This window comes from Monodelphis domestica, chromosome 3 (genome assembly GCF_027887165.1).
Source record: "Monodelphis domestica isolate mMonDom1 chromosome 3, mMonDom1.pri, whole genome shotgun sequence".
Taxonomy (NCBI): Eukaryota; Metazoa; Chordata; class Mammalia; order Didelphimorphia; family Didelphidae; genus Monodelphis; species Monodelphis domestica.
Window position 1 is genome coordinate 241337763 of NC_077229.1, and position 9724 is coordinate 241347486.

Genomic DNA, 9724 nt, shown 5'->3' on the forward strand with positions numbered 1-9724 from the left:
TAAGTATAAATTATTCTAGGGACAGCAAAGACATCAAAGAAGCTAAGGTCATTCCCTGCCATTGCCATTTGTCCTGACTTTCTCTTGCCACTGGGCTTCAATGATTTTGGAAGGGTGAGACTTTGTGCAACTCAGTCTCACTTAAATCCAATTCAAGTGCAAGTCAAAACATCACCCCATGATGTCATTGTTCCTTTTTGAAAGTGAAAGAGGAATAACAATGTGAATAGAGATATATGGTTGGGGGGAAATATATAGATATAGGTGTAGATGTGTATGTGAATATATATTGAAACATGCATATAATCCACATGCATACACACATGTTTGTGATTATATATGGTCCCCAGATGGCATAATGAAGATAATAAGATGTGACCCTCCCTCACAAAAGGTACAATGAGGACCATGCTTGTTCCACCACCAGCCTAGCTGAGGAGAGGAATGGGGAGGGTCCAAGATCACCACAGTTAGACTCTTTCTATGCCATCCCTCAAATATCTCTAGCCCAGGAGTATAATTCTAAGACATTCAGAAGGAAAACTGCTTCCTTAATGGTTTATACCAGTTAACTTAGCTCCTTCAAACCAAACAATGACACAAAAGGCCATCACAAATATCTAAAAGCAAATCCATTTATTGAAACAAAATAGCAAAATTTTGAATGTAGGATCTTAGGAAAGCTATACAAATTAGGATAGATTGAAGAAACATAATAGTAAAGGATCTCTGGTTGTAATCAAGAAATACTACTTTAGCTCAGACCAGAAGGTAAAGAGGATGATCACACCAAGGGAAAGTCATCTCTCAGCATTCTCTAGAGTTGCTGGAACAACTCTAGCTTTACCACTGGAGATCATGGGATATGACGGGACCAACTTCCCCCTTGCATGCATGTGGTGCTGGAATTCCAATCTGCCTTTTATTTTTGCAACAGCTTCATCCAATTTTTTTCCTTTTTTTAAAAGAACCTCCCCTTGATATCTTGATTATCAATATTTGAACATTGGGAATCTATATCCGTAGTAAATTTCATAGAGTGGCATTCCCCCCAGAGCCACTTCCCAATACCCACTTGTACTGAGAGGATGATTCGCCAAATGGTTATTGACTTCTCCTTTCAGTAATTAGGGATAATCCTAAAGGGTATTAGGATTTCCAATACTGTCACTCAAGAGCCCTCATCTGATTTCTGCCCATTAGTCTTCATTGTCTTTGGGGCTTTTGAAAATATGTTCTTCTTACAGGAACTATATGAACACAACTACAAAACACTCGCCACACAACTAAAACTAGACTTCAGCAAATGGAAAAACATTAACTGCTCATGGATAGGACGAGCCAATATAATAAAAATGACCATCCTACTCAAACTTATTTATCTATTTAGTGCCATACCCATTGAACTACCAAAATACTTCTTCACTGATTCAGAAAAAAACATAACAAAGTTCATTTGGAAGAACAAAAGATCAAGGATATCCAGGGAAATAATGAAAAAAAAACACATATGATGGGGGCCTTGCAGTCCCTGACCTAAAACTATATTACAAAGCAGCGGTCATCAAAACAATTTGGTACTGTCTAAGAAACAGAAAGGAAGATCAGTGGAATAGACTGGGGGAAAGGGACCTCAGCAAGACAGTATATGATAAACCCAAAGATCCCAGCTTTTGGGACAAAAATCCACTATTCGATAAAAACTGTTGGGAAAATTGGAAGACAGTGTGGGAGAGACTAGGAATAGATCAACACCTCACACCCTACACCAAGATAAATTCAAAATGGGTGAGTGACTTAAACATAAAGAAGGAAACCATAAGTAAATTGGGTAAACACAGAATAGTATACATGTCAGACCTTTGGGAGGGGAAAGGCTTTAAAACCAAGCAAGATATAGAAAGAATCACAAAATGTAAAATAAATAATTTTGACTACATCAAACTAAAAAGCTTTTGTATAAACAAAACCAATGTAACTAAAATCAGAAGGGAAACAACAAATTGGGAAAAAATCTTCATAGAAACCTCTGACAAAGGTTTAATTACTCATATTTATAATGAGCTAAATCAATTGTACAAAAAATCAAGCCATTCTCCAATTGATAAATGGGCAAGGGAAATGGATAGGCAGTTCTCAGATAAAGAAATCAAAACTATTAACAATCACATGAAGAAGTGTTCTAAATCTCTTATAATCAGAGAGATGCAAATCAAAACAACTCTGAGGTATCACCTCACACCTAGCAGATTGTCTAACATGATAGCAAAGGAAAGTAATGAATGCTTGAGGGGATGTGGCGAAGTAGGGACATTAATTCATTGCTGGTGGAGTTGTGAACTGATCCAACCATTCTGGAGGGCAATTTGGAACCATGCCCAAAGGGCGACAAAAGAATATCTACCCTTTGACCCAGCCATAGCACTGCTGGGTCTGTACCCCAAAGAGATAATGGACAAAAAGACTTGTACAAAAATATTCATAGCTGCGCTCTTTGTGGTGGCCAAAAACTGGAAAACGAGGGGATGCCCATCAATTGGGGAATGGCTGAGCAAATTGTGGTATATGTTGGTGATGGAATACTATTGTGCTAAAAGGAATAATAAAGTGGAGGAGTTCCATGGAGACTGGAACAACCTCCAGGAAGTGATGCAGAGCGAGAGGAGCAGAACCAGGAGAACATTGTACACAGAGACTAATACACTGTGGTATAATCGAACGTAATGGACTTCTCCACTAGTGGCAGTGTAATGTCCCTGAACAACTTGCAGGGATCCAGGAGAAAAAAACACCATTCATAAGCAAAGGATAAACTATGGGAGTGGAAACACCAAGGAAAAGCAACTGCCTGAATACAGAGGTTGAGGGGACATGACAGAGGAGAGACTCTAAATGAACACTCTAATGCAAATACTATCAACAAAGCAATGGGTTCAAATCAAGAAAACATCTAATGCCCAGTGGACTTACGCGTCGGCTATGGGGGGTGGGGGGGGGGGGGAGGAAAAGAAAATGATCTATGTCTTTAACGAATAATGCTTGGAAATGATCAAATAAAATATATTTAAAAAAAAAGAAGAGTTAGCAAAGCCACTTACCTATCTAACTGAGTCTCTCCTATACTTAGCCACTTCCCAGGTTCCACTCAAATTTGTAACATTTGTCAGGCAATATTGTCCAGTGGTCTGAGCACTAGGATACTTTGTGCCTCAAACTATATAATAAATATATAATGTTGGATCAAAAAAAAAAAAAGAAAATATGTTCTTCTTTTAAGTTAAACTTCTTATCCTAGTAAAGAGTGAGCTAGGATACCATGCAAGAAATATTTTTGGGATTGTCTGAAAGAATCAGACACACCTATCATCTTGTGTATAATTTTTAAAAACCAATTTGAAAGCATTCAGTCCAACAAGGAAGCAGACAAGTTTCAAGAGCTTCCAGGATCAGGAAATCCTTGAGGAAACATGCCCTTATGTTTGTACCAAAAGGCATCAAGAAAAGGAGTTTTTTTTTAATGAGACAAATTTTTGAACATAATGTGAAAATTTATTTCTCTTGGATAATCATATTTATTATAATTTATTACATATTAATACAAAATCATATATTATTGTTATGTTACATATTATGTTATCATATATAAAAAACAAAAATAAAAATAAATGATAACAAAAAAGAATACAAGTAAAGTTAATAATAATCATGTCAAAAAAGAAAGAAAAGAATATTGATGAATCATTTAAAAACACAAATAAAGGGAGCAGCTGGGTAGCTCAGTGGATTGAGAGCCAGGCCTGAAGATGGGAGGTCCTTCGTTCAAATCTGGCCTCAGACACTTCATAGCTGTATGACCCTGGGTAAGTCACTTAACCCCCATTGCCTAGCCCTTACCACTTTTCTGCCTTGGAACCAATACACAGTATTGATTCCAAGACGGAAAGTAAGGTTTTATTAAAACACACACACACACACACACACACACACACACACACACACACACACACACACAAATACAAATAAAAGAGCAAAAGAAAATGCAGAATAGAACCCCCCCAAAAAAATCAGTGTTGGAAGTATCATTAAAAAATTTAAATATATATGTTTTAAAAGCTGATTGGAATAGATTTATGATTTCATATGTAGTCCTTTTTCTCTATTCTTTGAAGGTGGAAATGTTCATGTTTGTTCATTCTTATGAAGTTCATAGTAATAAAAGAGAAAATTTATAAAAAAAAAAAAAGAGGTAGGGGAGAGAGAAATGTTAAGTCAGTTGAGGGGGAATGTTACATCCCTCCCCCAAACTGACAATGTTATTGGAAGAGACAATTAATGGATGGCAATGCATGGATATACACAAAGGACAAGCATAACCACAGATGCAGAAAGACAGCCCATGACTCCTTAAAACAGAAAAGAATGATGGATGTGGATTCAAGAAAAACCTTCCTATATACAAGATTTTTGAGCTTGTCCTTTGGACACAAATATTCTCTGGTCATTGTAGGTCTTAAATATCCAGCAACTCCTAGTATTAATTTTATAAAGTTTATTAATAATCACTTGAAGAAGAGGGAATAGAAAGGAAATAGAAGCAAAAAAAACCCCTAATTATTTAACAAAATTAAGACCATGTGACTAAGTTCTCCTTGTCTGTTTAAAAAGCCCACTCCACCAAAGCCCCAACAGTAAGACAAGAGAGCAACACCAAATTTATATCCTCCCTATGTCAGCAGATAAGGTGAGGAGAGTGGAGTGCTGGGAATTGTAGTTTTTAGGGTAACAGATTCTAATTGCACAACATGAACCTCACTACCATTGTATTCTAAACTAAAATCCATTCTTACTCTGGACTTTAGATATGCTCATTGAAAAGTATGCCTGAGTCAGAGCAGTTAGGTAGCACAGTGAATAGAGCAACAAGCCTGGAGTCAGGATGACCTGGGTTTGACCCAATTGCCTAGTCCTAACTGCAATTCTGTCTGGTAAGTAATATTGATTCTAAGACAGAAGATAAGGGCTTGCATTTTTTAAGTATACCTGCATCTTTGAGGGCAAAAAAAATTTTTGCCAGTTGTTTTTAATGTAATACATTAGTATATCCTTTAAATGCTAATTAATTGTATCATATTTATTGGGGAAATGGATTTGAGGATATGGAAGGTTTTGTAGCAGAGAATGAAGGAGTTGAAGGGAGAGAGGGAATATGGCTGCCAGTGAGGTAAAAGGAGAGAGATGCCCCCTGCCGAGAAGCTATTTTTGAAAAATGGGGTTCCCAAGAATTGGGCCACTTATGACATCCTAAGGGGACATTTTCTCTATAGATTGATGTTGCAGATACCTCAGAGCAGGTAAGCATGGGCCCTCCTGAGGGACAAGCCTCCCCTCAGACTTAATCGCCCAGCAGGAGTCCAATAAGGACTGTTTATAGTTGACTGGCTATCCTGAGGTTCAGTTCCCTCAATATCCCCTGAAATGTTAGTCCTCTTATCTGACTGCAGTTATTTAAAAGAAGACAAATTTTAATGACAAGTTTGGATTAAGGAGGTATCAGGGAAGAGGGAAAAGGGATTTCCCTATATGAGGTTTGAGTCTCTCTCAGCTTTACAGCTGAGGCCAGGCCTCACAGGCTGGTGGAGGGTTTCTATTATTCCTGTCTAAGCTAATCTGTGCTAGTTTTCTTAAATTCTAAGTCTTAGCAGTAGACAGCAAGTTGGAGAAAAGTTCTGGCTTTCAGAGGTGATTGGGCCTGTCTCTTTGGGCTGACACCCCTAAAGATTGGCCTTACAGTCCAAACTGCTTCCCTTAAGTTCTTCTGTCTGATGAACACGATCATAGGGATCCAGGTAGACCAGGGAAATTCAGGAATAGATGAACTTCTATCCAGAGACAGGGAGAGTACTCCAACACTTCCAGGGCCAGGAAGGAAGTACTCCTCACAAGACCAACTGCCACTCCCAGTTGCCCCTTCCCCCACCAACTGTCAGTCTTGTCAATATCTTCTCTCTAACACTCCCACTGCTGTTTGTTCCAACTCAGTGGCAGAAAGTTCAGAACTTGCTTTAGTTTTCCTTTCCACAACTCTGACTTACAATCAATGGGAACACATTTAATGGAGACTCATGAGCAACTGTACCAGAAACCCCAAACCCTCAAGATTATCCCTGGAACTATGAGAGAATTTGTTGTCAGCATCCCTCTGGGGATATAATTTATCAGTGCCGGTGGGGTTGGGGGAGTGATTCCAGAGGGGATATTACAAAAAGAACATAGATCCAAAGCTGGCCAGGACTTCGCAGGTAATCTAGTCTAACCCCCTGATTTATAGAGAAAGAAACTGGGATCAAGATAGATTAAGTGAATTGCTCAACATCCCATAGGTAGTGAGTAAAAGAGACAGGATTTAATCATTATTGACAAGAATAAATCACTCAAAACATTTCATACCCGTTTTTTGTCTTCTTTCCCAAATACCCCCTGAACATATTAACTTAGCTGGATCTCACTAAAAAATTGTCTATATTTCTTTTTATCTGCAACTCCTTTTCCCAGTATTGTTAGTTGATACTACTCATAATCTTCTGTCACATTCCTCCATAACATGCTTTGCAAACAAGTATTAACTCTAAACTGGTATTGTTCTTATCTGCCACATCTCTCTACCTAGAAAGATTACTTGTCTACTGGTTCAAATAGTATCTAAGCTGTTTCAGACTCTTTCCTATGAAGGAAAAACAGGAAAAATCAAATGGTTGAAAAATGTTTATTGTCTAGAATATAGTATGCATTTGAATAAGTACTGCACTACATTACTCAACTAAGAAATGTATCTTATATAGACACTACAAATGGACAGTGATCTGAGCCCAGATTTAAATAGAAAGAGGAGAGTATGATAGGCTAAATTTAGGAATCCGTACAGCACTCTCATTTATCTCATGCTGTTCTACACTCAGACATACACCACCACCATAACACTAACCCCCCAAAAAAGCATTACTTAAAGTAATGCTTATATATAAGTAATGCTTTTGGTTATTGTTCAGTTGTTTGTCATGTCCAACCCTTCAGAACTCCATTTTGAGGGGTTTCTTGGCAAAAGATACTGATATGCTTTGCCATTTCCTTCTCTAACTTATTTTACAGGTGAGGAAACTGAGGCAAACAGGGTTAAGAGACTTGCCCAGGGTCACATGGCTAGTAACTATTGGTGGACAGATTTGAACTCAGGAAGAGAAGTCTTTCTGACTTCATGTCCAGCATTCTATCTACTTACACCACTTACCTGCCTCTCAAGTGATACTATATGGCAATAAATCCTGAAACATAATGTCCAAGGAATCAATATACAATCAAGGCAAAAGGCAATGGTAGAAATATATGGACATCATATTACCAATGATGACTTGTATGCAAAAGTATGACATAAAATATATTATTCAAGAAAGCTATACTAGGGAAAGGAGTGAGGTCAGTCCCGTAGTAAGAGCAAAGCTCTTAGTGCTTTATTTTAAAAGCACATAAAAGATTTTCAGCACATTGGGTAGATGTTCCATGGAAATGCTTATGAAAAAAAAATACCAGAATCACCCAAAATGAGGTATATAGATGGGTTGTTATCTGAACCATTATAGGCTATGTCATTGGAGGTTCAGATCATATCTTTATTACCTTAATCAATGAGACCATAATCCAAAGAAGATATATGTACTTTACATTGGTTAAAGAATTCTTTTTTTTTTTTAAACAAACCCTCACCTTCCACTTTAGAATCAATACTAGGTATTATTTCTAAGACAGAAGAGTGGTAAGGGCTAGGCAATGGGGGTTTAGTGACTTGCCCAGGGTCACACAGCTAGGAAGTGTCCAAGATCAGATTTGAATCCAGGACCTCCCATCTCTGGGCCTGACTCTCAATCCACTGAGCCACCCAGCTGCCCCCAAAAATTATTGAAAAGTGATGCAGCTAGTCTTTATTTTTGTTCATTTCACAGGTTTCAGAGTCAACAGCTTGTTTATTTAAACACAGTTGACTGAAGTTGTTATGACTGCTCACAGGGTCTTCTCATTGTCTTCTCTTCTAACTTGGATTTCCTGTTCCCCTTCCCCTAACGGTCATATATCTATGTACCCTCAGACAGCTAAAGTGACTACTGTATCTCAAGCCACTTATTTCATGTTCAGATAGGCCTTTTCCCTTTCTCTGGCATTCTGAGGTGCTCTGCAAATATAGCACCTTGGGATGCTCTTGAAAAAATATCCATACAGATGTGAAGCTTCTGAATAGAGAGCAAATCTTTGGCCTCTCTCCTCCTAATTCCCCAACTGTATTTTCCAACAGAGTTTCTATCATTGTCCTCTGTGCCTATCTTTGCATCAGTCGTTAAATATTTTTGAATGTTGGCCTAGTTTGGAGGATCTTAAAGATTTCTTGGTAGAATTTCTCTATTTCTTCACCTTTTGAAAGAAAATTTACAGCATAAACTGCAGGTACATTTATCATGATCTGAGAACTACAAGATGAAGTGGCAGAGTCTAACTAAATAAAGTTTTTTGTTATCCTTAAGCATACAATGAAAGCAATTCTGCCAACCCCTTTATTTGACTTTCTAAAAGAGAAAAAAATCTGTGAAATAAATGGTGGTAAACATAACTGATTTAGTATTAGATTTAGAATAAGAAAAATCTTAGATATCCTCTAGCTTAACATTCTCATACTAGATTATAAAACGGAGATCTAGTAGACTAAGGGTTTTGCCAGGAGCCTCAAACTATGCCAGGTAGTAAAGTCAGAATTGGAACCCAGTTCCTCTGGCTCTATATACAGATTTCTTGGAGTTTGGAGATATATAAGCAGATTCTTGCTCAGCTCTTCACTGCTTGAATTATCTTGAGCAAATCTTTAGGCTTCAGATTTCTCATTTACTAAATAAGGAGATGACACCGAATCAGCTCTATGTCTATGTGTAATATTTCTATCCTTCCACTAAGCTGAAATTTCCTCATGTCCTCTGGTTTTATTTACAGGGGGAAAGTCAATATTGATTTGTCCAGTGTGGTCATTCACTGATATGTCAATCAATTTGAAAAAGATTACACATTAAGAATAGAGAAATAGAGACTCTCTTTTATTAGTATAGGGAACTCCAGGATGAGGAAATTTCCTCCACCATTTCAGGTCAACATCTAGGATTGCCTAGAGTGATGAGAAGTTGAATGACTTGCCAAGGGCCACCCAAACTGTATATTTCAGAGGCAACATTTAATCTTGTGTCATCCTCGCTCCAAAGCAATTCTGTATCCACCACTCCATGCTAGCTCTATACTAAGATTAACAAATCAATGTTTATAGGTAGGACAATAGTAACAATTATTATTATGGCCAACATTTCTAAACTGCTTACTTTATGTCATTCAGTGAGGTAAACATTTTATAGCCATTATCTAGTTTGATCCTTACAACAACCTTGTGAGGTAAGTGCTATTATTATCCACATTTTATATATGAGGAAACTGAGACCAACAGAGATCTAGAGACTTGTCCAAATCACAGAGCTACTAAGTGTCTGTGGCCACATTTGAACTCAGGTCTTCCTGACACCAAGCCTAGTGATTTATTCATTGCAATATCTACCTGATAAGAATGATGAAAGCCTTAGAACCTTGACCCTTTTGTGACACACTACCATCATCACTGCATAAACAGACTGTTCAGAACTGAAGA